We start from the raw sequence: 12,676 nt of genomic DNA on the forward strand, positions 1-12,676 counted from the left end.
GGGCGTCTTGCCGCGTGCGGAGGTTTTCGGCGGCGGCCTCGAGGGCGAGGGCCGGGCGAGCAGAGGATGAGGCGGGACCCGCCGCGGGGCGGCGGGGGAGAGTCCGCCGGAGGCCGCGCCTTCAGAATGAAAAGTGTTTTCCAGAGGTGCCTGTCGTCCTTGCCATTTGGGATTACCGATTCAGTTTCCTTGCTGGTCGTTGGTCTGTTCAGATTTTGTTTCTTCCTGGGTCAGCCGTGGAAAGTTGCATTTTTCTGGAAAGCTGACCATCTTCTAGGTTCTCCACTTTGTTTACGTATAATTTTTCATAGTATTCTCTCATCATTCTTCATATTTCTGTGGTGTCAGTAGTGATTTTTTCCTTTCATATTTCTGATTCTGTTCATGTGTATAGACTCTTTTTTTCTTGATAAGTCTGGCTAGGGGTTTATCTATTTTGTTTCTTTTCTCGAAGAACCAGCTCCTGCTTTCATTGATTCTCTCTCTTGTTTTATTCTTCTGTATTTTATTTATTTCTGCTCTAATCATTATTATGTCCCTCCTTCTCCTGACTTTGGGCCTCACTTTTTCTTCTTTGTCTAGTTTGGTTAATTGTGAGTTTAGACTGTTCATATGGGATTGTTGTTCTTCCCTGAGGTAGGCCTGTGGTGCAATATACTTCCTTCTTGCCACCGCCTTTTGAGTACCACAGATTTTGCGTTGTTGAATTATTGTTGTTATTTGTTTCCATATATTGCTTAATCTCTGTTTTTATTTGGTCATTGATCTACTGGTTATTTAGGAGCATGTTGTTAAGCCTCCATGTGATTGTAGGCCATTTCGTCGTCTTTGTGTAATTTATTTCTAGTTTCATACCGTTGTGGTCTGAGAAGCTGGTTGGTACAATTTCAATCTTTTCGAATTTTCTGAGACTCTTTTTGTGGCCTAGTATATGATCTATTCTTGAAAATGTTCCGTGTGCACTTGAGAAGAAGGTGTACCTGCTGCTTTTGAGTAGAGAGTTCTGTATATGTCTAAAGTCTATCTGTTCTAATGTGTTGTTCAATGCCTCTGTGTCCTTACTTATTTTCTGTCTGGTTGATCTGTTCTTTGGAGTGAGTGGAGTGTTGAAGTTTCCTAAAATGAATGCATTGCATTCTATTTCCCCTTTCAATTGTTAGTATTTGCTTCACATATGTAGGTGCTCCTGTGTTGGGTGCATAGATATTTATAATGGTTATATCCTCTTGTTGGATTGACCCCTTATCATTATGTAATGTCCATCTTTGTCTCTTGTGACTTTGTTTGTTTTAAAGTCTATTTTGTTCAATACAAGTACTGCAACACCTACTTTTTTCTCCCTATTAGTTGCATGAAGTATCTTTTTCCATCCCTTCCCTCTTAGTCTGTGTATGTCTTTGGATTTGAAGTGAATCTTCTGTAGACAGTATATCCATGGGTCTTGTTTTTTTTATCCATTCAGTGACTCTGTGTATTTCGATTGGTGCATTCAGACCATTTACATTTAGGGTGATTATCAATAGGTATTTACTTATTGCCATTGCAGGCTTTAGGGTCATGGTTACCAAAAGGTAAAGGGTCCCTTCCTTACTATCTAAGAAGCTAACTTAACTCACTTAAGTATGCTATTATGAACACAATCTAAAGGTTTTTTTTCCCCTCCTCATTCTTTATATATTAGGTATGGTATTCTGTACTCTTTGTCTGTCCCTTTTTATTACCTCTGGTGACAGCTATTTAACCTTAGGAACATTTCCATCTATAGCAGTACCTCCAAAATACACTGTAGAGATGGGTGGTGTGAGCTAAATTCTCTCAGCTTTTGCTTATCTGGAAATTGTTTAATCCCTCCTTCAAATTTAAATGATACTCTTTTTTATTTTTATTTATTATTCAGTTGTTATAAGTTTTTTGTATGATTAATCTACAATTACATGAGCTACATTATGTTTATTAGACCTCCCCCCATCATCAAGTCTCCCCCACATACCCTTTACAGTCAGTGTCCATCAGCATAATAAGATGCTATAGAATCACTACTTGTCTTCTCTGTGTTGTACAGCCCTCCCCGTGCCCCCCGCTACATTATGTCTGGTAATAGCAATGCCCCTTTTTTTCTGCTTATCCCTCCCTTCCCACACCTCCTCTTACCATTCAGTATGAGGCAGCTCAAAGAATTTTGACCTCTTGAAAGTTCTATGAAATTTTCAGTGTTAAAGATAACTAATGGAGGCGGAGCCAAGATGGCAGTGTGAGTAGAGCAGCGGAAATCTCCTCCCAAAACCACATATATCTATGAAAATATAACAAAGACAACTCTTCCTAGAATAAAGACCAGAGGACACAGGACAACATCCAGACCACATCCACACCTGCGAGAACCCAGCGCCTCGCGAAGGGGGTAAGATACAAGCTCCGACCCGGTGGGACCCGAGCGCCCCTCCCCCCAGCTCCCGGCGGGAGAAGAGTAGGCAGAGCGGGAGAGAGAGGGAGCCCAGGACTGCTGAACACCCAGCCCTAGCCATCCGGACCAGAGCACAGACACAGTGCATGCGCGGGGCCCTGGATACTAGGGAAACAGGGTAGCAAGAACGGTGAGCAGGTACCGGAGGCCTGGCACCAGAGAACATAAGAAAAGGGAGCGGCCATTTTTTTATTAATGTTCTTGTTGTTGTTGTTTTGTTGAGGTGAGTGCATTTTGGAAATCTTAAAGGGACAGGAAACCCAATTCTAGGGAAACAGGGCAGCAAGACCAGCGAGCGGGTATCGGAGGCTGGCGCCACAGAACAAAAGAAAAGTGAGCGGCCAATTTTATTTATTTACATATTTTTTTTAGTGTTGTTTTGTTTTGGCGAGCACTTTTTGGAAGTCTTAAAGAGATAGAGACCCTAATACTAGGGAAACAGGGCAGCAAGACCGGTGAGCATATGCCTGAGGCTGGCACCGGAGAATAAATAAAAACGAGCGGCCATTATTTATTTATTCATTTTATTTATTTATTTATTTTTTGTGGTCATTGTTTTGTTTTGGCGGGTGCTTTTTGGAAGTCTTAAAGGGGCAGGGCGGGACACTTAATCCAGAGGTAGGGAATCCGGGGATCTCTGGGCACCCTAATCCCCTGGGCTGCAGGGAGCACGGAAGCCCCTTACTGAGATAAATAGCCTCCCGGCCGCTCCCCCTCCAACGGGACTCCACCACTTCGGAGTAGCAGCCCGAGCCAGGCCACGCCCACAGCAACAGCGGAGACAAACTCCATAGCAGCCGGGCAGAAAGCAGAAGCCCTGTCTGCTCCAGCTACCCAGCACAAGCCACTAGAGGTCTCTGTTCTGCCAGGAGAGGAGGGCCACAAACCAACAAGGGAAGTTCTTCCAACCGTCACTCGTCCCAGCTCTGCAAACTATTCCTATCACCATGAAAAGGCAAAACTACAGGCAAAGATCACAGAGACTCCAGAGAAGGAGACAGACCTAACCAGTCTTCCTGACAAAGAATTCAAAATAAAAATCATAAACATGCTGACAGAGATGCAGAGAAATATGCAAGAGATATGGGATGAAGTCTGGAGGGAGATCACAGATGCCAGAAAGGAGATTACAGAAATGAAACAAACTCTGGAAGGGTTAATAAGCAGAATGGATAAGATGCAAGAGACCATTGATGGAATTGCAACCAGAGAACAGGAACGCATAGAAGCTGCCATAGAGAAAGATAAAAGGATCTCCAGGAATGAAACAATATTAAGAGAACTGTGTGACCAATCTAAAAGGAACAATATCCATATTATAGGGGTACCAGAAGAAGAAGAGAGAGGAAAAGGGATGGAAGGTATCTTGGAAGAAATAATTACTGAAAACTTCCCCAAACTGGGGGAGGAAATAATCGAACAGACCACGGAAATACACAGAACCCCCAACAGAAAGGATCCAAGGAGGACAACACCAAGACACATAATAATTAAAATGGCAAAGATCAAGGAAAAGGAAAGAGTTTTAAAGGCAGCTAGAGAGAAACAGGTCACCTATAAAGGAAAACCCATCAGGCTAACATCAGATTTCTTGACAGAAACCCTACAGGCCAGAAGAGAATGGCATGATATATTTAATGCAATGAAACAGAAGGGCCTTGAACCAAGGATACTGTATCAAGCACGACTATCATTTAAATATGATGGAGGGATTAAACAATTCCCAGACAAGAAAAAAGGTGAGGGAATTTGCTTCCCACAAACCACCTCTACAGGACATCTTACAGGGACCCCTCTAGATGGGAGCACTCCTAGAAAGAGCACAGAACAAAACACCCAACATATGAAGAATCGAGGAGGAGGAATAAGAAGGGAGAGAAGAAAAGAATCTCCAGACAGTGTATATAACAGCTCAGTAAGCGAGCTAAGTTAGGCAGTAAGATACTAAAGAGGCTAACCCTGAACCTTTGGTAACCACGAATTTAAAGCTTGCAATGGCAATAAGTACATATCTTTCAATAGTCAACCTAAATGTAAATGGACTAAATGCACCAATCAAAAGACAGAGAGTAATAGAATGGATAAAAAAGTAAGACCCATCTATATGCTGCCTACAAGAAACTCACCTCAAACCCAAAGACATGTACAGACTAAAAGTCAAGGGATGGAAAAACATATTGCAGGCAAACAACAGAGAGAAGAAAGCAGGGTTTGCAGTACTAATATCAGACAAAATAGACTTCAAAACAAAGAAAGTAACACGAGATAAAGAAGGACACTACATAATGATAAAAGGCTCAGTCAAACAAGAGGATATAACCATTCTAAATATATATGCACCCAACACAGGAGCACCAGCATATGTGAAACAAATACTAACAGAACTAAAGGGGGAAATAGACTGTAATGCATTCATTCTAGGAGACTTCAACACACCACTCACCCCAAAGGATACATCCACCGGGCAGAAAATAAGTAAGGACACAGAAGCACTGAACAACACAGTAGAGCAGATGGACCTAATAGAAAACTATAGAACTCTACATCCAAAAGCAACAGGATATACATTCTTCTCAAGTGCACATGGAACATTCTCCAGAATAGACCACATCCTAGCCCACAGAAAGAGCCTCAGCAAAATACAAAATATTGAAATTCTACCAACCAACTTTTCAGACCACAAAGGTATAACACTAGAAATAAATTCTACAAAGAAAACAAAAAGGCTCACAAACACATGGAGGCTTAACAACATGCCCCTAAATAATCAATGGATCAACGAACAAATTAAAATAGAGATCAAGGAATATATAGAAACAAATGACAACAATAACACAAAGCCCCAACTTCTGTGGGACACAGCGAAAGCAGTCTTAAGAGGAAAGTATATAGCGATCCAGGCACACTTGAAGAAGCAAGAACAATCCCAAATGAATAGTCTAACATCACAATTATAGAAATTGGAAAAAGAAGAACAAATGAGGCCTAAAGTCAGCAGAAGGAGGGACATAATAAAGATCAGAGAAGAAATAAGCAAAATTGAGAAAAATAAAACAATACCAAAATCAATGAAACCAAGAGCTGGTTCTTTGAGAAAATAAACAAAATAGATAATAATAAGATAATAGATAATAGATAATAATAAGCCTCTAGCCTTATTAAGAGAAAAGAGAATCAACACAAATCAGCAGAACCACAAATGAGAACGGAAAAATCACGACAGACTCCACAGAAATACAAAGAATTATTAAAGACTACTATGAAAACCTGTATGCCAACAAGCTGGAAAACCTAGAAGAAATGGACAACTTTCTAGAAAAATACCATCTTCCAAGACTGACCAAGGAAGAAACACAAAAGTTAAACAAACCAATTACGAGCAAAGAAATTGAAACGGTAATCAAAAAACTACCCAAGAAAAAAACACCCGGGCCGGACGGATTTACGTCGGAATTTTATCATACACACAGAGAAGATATAATACCCATTCTCCTTAAAGTTTTCCAAAAAATAGAAGAGGAGGGAATACTCCCAAATTCATTCTATGAAGCCAACATCACCCTAATACCAAAACCAGGCAAAGACCCCGCCAAAAAAGAAAATTACAGACCAATATCCCTGATGAATATAGATGCAAAAATACTTAATAAAATATTAGCAAACCGAATACAAAAGTATATCAAAAGGATCATACACCATGACCAAGTGGGATTCATCCCAGGGATGCAAGGATGGTACATTCGAAAATCCATCAACATCATCTACCACATCAACAAAAGAAAGACAAAAACCACATGATCATCTCCATAAATGCTGAAAAAGCATTTGACAAAATTCAACATCCATTCATGATAAAAATTCTTAGCAAAATGGGAATAGAGGGCAAGTACCTCAACAGAATAAAGGCCATATATCATAAACCCACAGCCAACATTATACTGAGCAGCGAGAAGCTGAAAGCGTTTCCTCTGAGATCAGGAACTAGACAGGGATGCCCACTCTCCCCACTGCTATTTAACATAGCACTGGAGGTCCTAGCCACGGCAATCAGACAAAACAAAGAAATACAAGGAATCCAGATTGGTAAAGAAGAAGTTAATCTGTCACTATTTCCACATGACATGATATTGTACATAAAAAACCCTAAAGACTCTACCCCAAAACTGCTAGAACTGATATCAGAATACAGGAAAGTGGCAGGATACAAAATTAACAGACAGAAATCTGTAGCTTCCCTATACACTAACAATGACCCAATAGAAAGAGAAATCAGGAAAACAATTCCATTCACAATTGCATCAAAAAGAATAAAATACCTAGGAATAAATCTAACCAAAGAAGTGAATGACCTATATTCTGAAAACTACAAGTCACTCTTAAGATAAATTAAACGGGTCACTAACAGGTGGAAACTCATCCCATGCTCGTGGCTAGGAAGAATTAATATCGTCAAAATGGCCATCCTGCCCAAAGCAATATACAGATTTGTTGCAATCCCTATCAAATTACCAGCAACATTCTTCAATGAACTGGAACAAATAATTCAAAAATTCATATGGAACCACCAAAGACCCCGAATAGCCAAAGCAGTCCTGAGAAAGAATAATAAAGTAGGGGGGATCTCACTCCCCAATTTCAAGCTCTACTATAAAGCCATAGTAATCAAGACAATTTGGTACTGGCACAAGAACAGAACCACAGACCAGTGGAACATACTAGAGACTCCAGATATTAAGCCAAACATATATGGTTAATTAATATTTGATAAAGGAGCCATGGACATACAGTGGAGAAATGACAGTCTCTTCAACAGATGGTGCTGGCAAAACTGGACAGCTACATGTAGGAGAATGAAACTGGACCATTGTCTAACCCCATATGCAAAAGTAAATTCAAAATAGATCAAAGACCTGAATGTAAGCCATGAAGCCATTAAACTCGTGGAAAAAAACAAAGGCAGGCAAAATCCTCCTAGACATAAACATGAGCGACTTCTTCTTGAACATATCTCCCCGGGCATGGAAAACAACAGCAAAAATGAACAAGTGGGACTATATTAAGCTGAAAAGCTTCTGTACAGCAAAAGACACCATCAATAGAACATAAAGGAACCCTACAGTATGGGAGAATATATTTCTAAATGACAGATCCGATAAAGGCTTGACATCCAAAATATATAAAGAGCTCACATGGCTCAACAAACAAAAATCAAATAATCCAATTAAAAAATGGGCAGAGGAACTGAACAGACAGTTCTCCAAAAAAGAAATACAGATGGCCAACAGACACATGAAAAGATGCTCCACATCCCTAATTATCAGCGAAATGCAAATTAAAACTACAATGAGGTATCACCTCACACCAGTAAGAATGGCTGCCATCCAAAAGACAAACAACAACAAATGTTGGTGAGGCTGTGGAGAAAGGGGAACCCTCCTACACTGCTGGTAGGAATGTAAACTAATTCAACCATTTTGGAAAGCAGTATGCAGGTTCATCAAAATGCTCAAAACAGACTTACCATTTGACCCAGGAATTCCACTCCTAGGAATGTACCCTAAAAACGCAGCAATCAAGTTTGAGAAAGATCAGTGCACCCCTATGTTTATCATAGCACTATTTACAATAGCTAAGAATTGGAAACAACCTAAATGTCCATCGGTTGATGAATGGATAAAGAAGAGGTGGTACATATACACAATGGAATACTACTCAGTCATAAGAAAAGGGCAAATCCTACCATTTGCAGCAACATGGATGGAGCTGGAGGGTATTATGCTCAGTGAAACAAGCCAAGCGGAGAAAGAGAAATACCAAATGATTTCACTTATCTGTGGAATATAAGAACAAAGGAAAAACTGAAGGAACAAAACAGCAGCAGAATCACAGAACTCAAGAATGGACTAACAGGTACCAAAGGGAAAGGGACTGGGGAGGATGGGTGGGTAGGGAGGGATAAGGGGGGGAGAAGTAGGGGGCTATTAAGATTAGCATGCATGGGAGGTGGGAGAAAGGGGAGGGCTGTACAACACAGAGAAGGCAAGTAGTGATTCTACAACATTTTGCTATGCTGATGGACAGTGACTGTAAAGGGGTTTATAGGGGGGACCTGGTATAGGAGAGAGCCTAGTTAACATAATATTCGTCATGTAAGTGTAGATTAGTGATAAGAGAAAAAAAAAAAAAAGTCAGTTCCTGTGTGGTAACCTCCAATGAGTTCTACACAAGGGTATAAAAGGCATATAAAAGTGTAGGCAAAGGGTCTGTTTGTGTTTATACAGAGGATCAAAGCCTAATTTGGCTACCCCGAAAATGAACTAAGATATGATATGAAAAAGAACTTCCAACATCAGCACTCTCTGGAAGACTCATGCCAGAAGATGATCATCAAAAAACACCAACAAAGATCCACGCACTGCTACAGCTGTAGATGCACTCATCCCACCAGTTCCTGGACTTGCCATGGGAATGAGGAAGGAGATATCTAAGCTGGCCTGTGCATACAGTAAAACAACAAATTTGACTGGATCTATACTGTTGGAACTCAACCAAGAATTAGTAGAAGTGAAAATTGTAGCGCTCCAAAATCTTACAACTACAGACTATTTACTGTTAAAAGAACATATGGGATGTGAACATTCCCCAGGAATGGGTTGTTTTAATTTGTCTGATTTCTCTCAGACTGTTCAAGTTCAGTTGGACAATATCCACCATGTCATAGATAAGTTTTCACAAATGCCTAAGGTGCTTAACTGGTTTTCTTGGTTTCACTGGAGATGGCTGGAAATTACAGGTATGCTTTGGTTGTGTAACTATACTCCTATTATGTTAATGTGTGTGTGCAATTTAAGTAGTAGTTTAAAACCTATACATGCTGAAGTTACTCTACAAGAAGATATGTCAAAGAAATAATCAATCTTCCCATGTTTTCTTCCATCTGCTACTTCTATAGCTTTTCTTCTTCCTTCCTAATTACAACCCTTAAATAGAATTCGTGCCTCATATCAAATTTACCGAGTATCATAATTCTTCCAAGTGGTAAAGATACCTCAAGACAAATGCTGGGCATAGAAGGTACAGGGCATAAATATGCAAAGAAGTAAGAAGCTAACCATTTCAAACAATAAGGCTTCTCTCTCACTTACCAACTTTACATTTCCCTGTATGGCCCCGGAAGATGACTGGTTAGCCAGAGACGGGTAAGATTCCTCAAGGGAGGAACAACCTAAGACAGGCACAGTCGCAGGGGGGTCATCAGGTGAGAAATTGGGAATCAACAGAGGTGAGGCTTAGAATCTCACCCCCCCGTTCTGAGAGAAATCTGCATACGTGGATGTTTTATTGCCCTTGTCTAGCTTGGATTAACACATAGTCTACAGGCACACACCTGATCATCTGCATTTGCTCTCTTACAACACTAAACTATGTTTTCTACCTTTATCTTGTATCTACCTAGCACTTCAGCATTTTATTAAAAATAATAATAATAAAGAGAGAAATGTGGTATCCACATATAAATCAAGTATAAAAATCAAATGCGTATTCATATTTGAACTGACTGTTTATAGTTCATAATGCATGAGCAAATCCGAACGTTTCTGTGATGACTGCCCTTGTACTGTTCACCATGTAACTTACTCACTATGTAAGAATTTGTTCTCCATGTGAGAACTTGTTTGTTATGCTCCAGAAGATTGGAGACTGACGAAAATTAGGCTTGGGGTGGATTAATGATTGTGCATTGAGCATTGACCCCCCTATACAGAATTTTATTGTTGTTAACAACCATTTGATCAATAAACATGAGAGATGCCCTCACAAGAAACAAAAAACAAAACTAAACAAAACAAAAGAAAATAGAAGAGTACTCACTTCCAATTGTAAAATAATAAGTAACCGGGATGTAATGTATAGTGTAAGGAATATAGTCAAAATATTGTAACAACTTAGTATGGTGATAGCTGGTACCTAGAATTATCATGTATATAAAAGTTGAATCACTGTGTTGTACACCTGAAACTAATGTAATGTAATACTGTGTGTCAACTACCCTTCAATAAAAAATAATTATCTAAGAAAAAAAGAAGAGGGCAAATCCTACCATTTGCAGCAACATGGATGGAGCTGGAGGGTATTATGCTCAGTGAAATAAGCCAAGCAGAGAAAGAGAAATACCAAATGATTTCACTCATCTGTGGAATATAAGAACAAAGGAAAAACTGAAGGAACAAAACAGCAGCGGAATCACAGAACCCAAGAATGGACTAACAGGTACCAAAGGGAAAGGGACTGGGGAGGATGGGTGGGTAGGGAGGGATAAGGGGGGGAAGGAAGAAGGGGAGTATTAAGATCAGCATGCATAGGGGTGTGGGAGAAAGAGGAGGGCTGTACAACACAGAGAAGACAAGTAGTGATTCTACAACATTTAGCTATGCTGATGGACAGTGACTGTAAAGGGGTTTATAGCGGGGACCTGGTATAGGGGAGAGCCTAGTAAAGATAATATTCTTCATGTAAGTGTAGATTAAAGATAACAAAAAAATTAATAAATAAAGGAAAGGGGGTTACTCCATGATAGGATAAAACTAACTGTAAATCAACGATTAATGCATGCTTTAAATATCCTTAACTTTGATCACTTAAAGGGTATCAGATGATTGGCTATGGAGGTACATTTTTCTGATAATATTCCTTTCTCTTCAAAAAAAAGCAGTTCCTGAAAGATGGCGGCGTGAGTAGAGCAGCGGAAATCTCCTCCCAAAACAACATATATCTATGAAAATATAACAAAGACAACCCTTCCTAGAATAAAGACCAGAGGACACAGGACAATATCCAGACCACATCCGCACCTGACAGAACCCAGCGCCTCGCGAAGGGGGTAAGATACAAGCCCCGGCCCCGCGGGAGCCGATCGCCCCTCCCCCCAGCTCCCGGCGGGAGAAGAGCAGGCAGAGCGGGAGGGAGACGGAGCCCAGGACTGCCGAACACCCAGCCCCAGCCATCCGGGCCAGAGTGCAGGGCGCTCGATACTAGGAAAACAGGGCAGCAAGAACAGTGAGCAGGCACTGGAGGCTGGGCGACAGAGGGCATAAGAAAAGCGCGCGACCATTTTTTTTTTGCTGTTTTGCTGTTTTGTTTTGGCGAGCGCTTTTTGGAAGTCTTAAAGGGATAGGGACCCCAGTACTAGGGAAACAGGGCAGCAAGAACAGTGAGCAGGCACTGGAGGCTGGGCGACAGAGGACATAAGAAAAGCGCGCGACCATTTTTTTTTTTCCTTTTTTGCTGTTTTGTTTTGGCGAGCGCTTTTTGGAAGTCTTAAAGGGATAGGGACCCCAATACTAGGGAAACAGGGCAGCGAGAACAGTGAGCAGGCACTGGAAGCTGGGCGACAGAGGACATAAGAAAAGCGCGCGACCATTTTTTTTTTGCTTTTTTGCTGTTTTGTTTTGGCGAGCGCTTTTTGGAAGTCTTAAAGGGATAGGGACCCCAATACTAGGGAAACAGGGCAGCAAGACCGGTGAGCAGAGGCCTGAGGCTGGCACCGGAGAATAAAGAAAAACGAATGACCACCTTTTTTTTTTTTTTTTTTTTTTTTTATTAAAAACTTTTTTTTTTAATTAAAAAATTTATTTATTTACTTTTTTTTTTGGTGGTCGTTGTTTTGTTTTGTTTTGGCGGGTGCTTTTTGGAAGTCTCAAAGGGGCAGGGCGGGTCACTTAATCCAGAGGTAGGGAATCCGGGATCTCTGGGCACCCTAACCCCTGGGCTGCAGGGAGCAGGCAGGCCCCTTATGGAGATAAATAGCCTCCCAGCAGCTCCTGCTCCAACGCGACTCCACCATTTTGGAGTAGCTGCCCGAGCCAGGCCACGCCCACAGCAACAGCGGAGATTAACTCCATAGCAGCCGGGCAGGAAGCAGAAACCCTGTCTGCACGCAGCTGCGCAGCACAAGCCACTAGAGGTCGCTGTTCTCCCAGGAGAGGAGGGCCACAAACCAACAAGAAAGGAAGTCCTTCCAGCCGTCACTCGTCCCACTTCTGCAGACTATTCCTATCACCATGAAAAGGCAAAGCTACAGGCTGACAAAGATCACAGAGACAACACCAGAGAAGGAGACAGACCTAACCAGTCTTCCTGACAAAGAATTCAAAATAAGAATCATAAACATGCTGACAGAGATGCAGAGAAATACGCAAGAGAAATGGGATG

The 12,676-nt window shown here is 41.1% G+C and overlaps 1 protein-coding gene across 6 annotated transcripts in view; it reads left to right on the top strand.

The window, feature by feature from the left end:
* The window catches only part of LOC118921346 (conserved oligomeric Golgi complex subunit 2-like), a 51,153-nt gene that overhangs the window by 944 nt on the left and 37,533 nt on the right, over nt 1-12,676 (top strand). The gene's annotated exons all lie outside the window — the stretch shown is intronic.

Source organism: Manis pentadactyla, chromosome 12 (genome assembly GCF_030020395.1).
Source record: "Manis pentadactyla isolate mManPen7 chromosome 12, mManPen7.hap1, whole genome shotgun sequence".
In the NCBI taxonomy this organism is placed as follows: Eukaryota; Metazoa; Chordata; class Mammalia; order Pholidota; family Manidae; genus Manis; species Manis pentadactyla.